This window comes from Chlorocebus sabaeus, chromosome 5 (genome assembly GCF_047675955.1).
Source record: "Chlorocebus sabaeus isolate Y175 chromosome 5, mChlSab1.0.hap1, whole genome shotgun sequence".
In the NCBI taxonomy this organism is placed as follows: domain Eukaryota; kingdom Metazoa; phylum Chordata; class Mammalia; order Primates; family Cercopithecidae; genus Chlorocebus; species Chlorocebus sabaeus.
In genome coordinates this window covers 56,155,301-56,157,222 of record NC_132908.1, presented here as the reverse complement: position 1 = coordinate 56,157,222, position 1,922 = coordinate 56,155,301, and the positions used below count along the sequence as shown (strand labels likewise).

The 1,922-nt window shown below is 39.5% G+C and overlaps 1 pseudogene; it reads right to left on the bottom strand.

Annotated features, from left to right (window-relative positions):
* Nucleotides 1–1,456: 1,456 nt before the first annotated feature.
* Nucleotides 1,457–1,711, bottom strand: LOC103233094 (small ribosomal subunit protein eS27-like pseudogene; annotated as a pseudogene).
* Nucleotides 1,712–1,922: the final 211 nt, after the last annotated feature.

Sequence of the window (1,922 nt, the reverse complement as noted above, 5' to 3'; positions counted from 1 at the left end):
CTGGAAAGTAAACTTTCTACGTTTCAATTATCTGCAGTTCAAAGTTTTGAGGGGTTAGGGACTCAGACTTTCCTCTATACAGTCAAATACAGAATATCTTCTAAAGAGTGAACATGAAATAAGTATAAATTAATGGTAACAGAGAAAGGGTTAATTCCCTGGGTAAGCATGGCCGTCCTCTTCAAGTTTGGCCAGGGAACAAGAAGACGTATGTTTGCACCACCAGTCTGACTTTGGAGATAAAGAACGCTGACCGGAACTGTGAGTTCAGAAAAGTTGCTTCATCTCTCAGAACCTAAGTTTCTTCACTGATGGTAAGACTTTCCTCAGAAGATTGACTTCAAGAGTTTATGACACAGCATCCCCAAGTTAAGAGAAAAGCAAACTGTCATGGAGTACTGAATATTTAAGGGTTTCAAATTCCAAATGACTGCTTCCTTTATTTGTTCTTTGTCTCTGCTTAGTTTCCAAGAGACCTGGTCCCAGTTCTAGTACTCAACTACTTTTCCCACTGAGTTACATGGGATTATACCCCTAGTGGTTCAAAACCAAACAAAATATCATGAAATATTACTTTACCTTGTAATAAAGAGGAAGGGTTTTTCAATTCAACAAAAAAGATATAAATACTGTATACATTTATTACCTAGAGTGAAATAATGTGCCATTTTATTGGTGTTGCCATGTTAACTTTCTTTGGATCCTAACTTTGTGCACCATCACAAAGTCGTACTAATATTAGTGAAGTGTCTAAGGCAGAAGTTACAGCATCAGACAACCGACATTCAAAACCAAGCTCTGCCAGATTGCTAGCTATGCGATGAATTATTTAAGACCCTTAGGCCTCAGTCCTCACTTACTTTTTTTTGCAAAACATGTATGAATCATAGAATCTAATTCATAAGATTATGTGATGAAGAAATAAGATACTGAATGTAAAGTCCTCAGCGCAGTGCCTAGTGCTGAATAACTCTTCCTAATAACAGCAGCCATCATTTTTTGACCACTGTATGAGTCTGTTAAAGGTGCCATACAGAATACCACAAACTGGGTGGCTTAAACAACAGAAATTCACTGTCTCACAGTTCTGAAGGCTACGAGTCCAAGATCCAGGTGTCAGTAGGTTTGGATTCTCCTGAAGCCTCTCTCCTTGGCTTGCAGACGGCTGCCTTCTCACTGTGTCCTCACATGGACTTTCTTCCTTTTGTACACATCCATACTAGAAGCAGGACCCACCTTACCTGCCTCATTTTAAGTTAATTGCCTCTGTAAAGATGATTTTATTTTTGCCCATAACCAAAACTTTACTGAAAATCTGACATCAAAATAGGAGACCACGGTTGTACACCTTACAAAACCAAATGTAATTACATTATCTTGGTAGATTAATTCGAATTATGGAACTTATGATAAGGCTTTCTATGAGATAACGCAAATTCAGGAAGCATGTGGATCATTAGTGTTGCTTTCTCCTAAATGAATAGCCTTCTGTGATGCTGGCCTTTCCTCCTGTAGGCTGGCACAACACTGTTAAACAACCTACTCCAAGAACCACTCTCTGAGCATGGTTGAAAACCGTGGTAATCTTGTAGCAACCTGGACATTTTACATGCATACAGTAAGAATGTGGACTTCGCAGTAGCCATTTCTTTTTAAGATTTTTCTTTTCCTCTTCCAAGGACAGAGGTAGTAAATCCCTTGCCAAAGTCATCCTTTCGCAAGTCCAGCCCTTCTAGACTCTCAGTCAACACTGCTAGCAAGCTGCACGCGATGTGTGCTCGGCATCTGCTATTTCCAACTGTGGTTACATTCTGAGATACTATGGGTTGGGACTTCAACATACAGATTTTGTGGGGAACACAGTTCAACCCATAACAACCACTCACCATTTGTTATCTATTATGTGTCAAGTGTAATGCCAG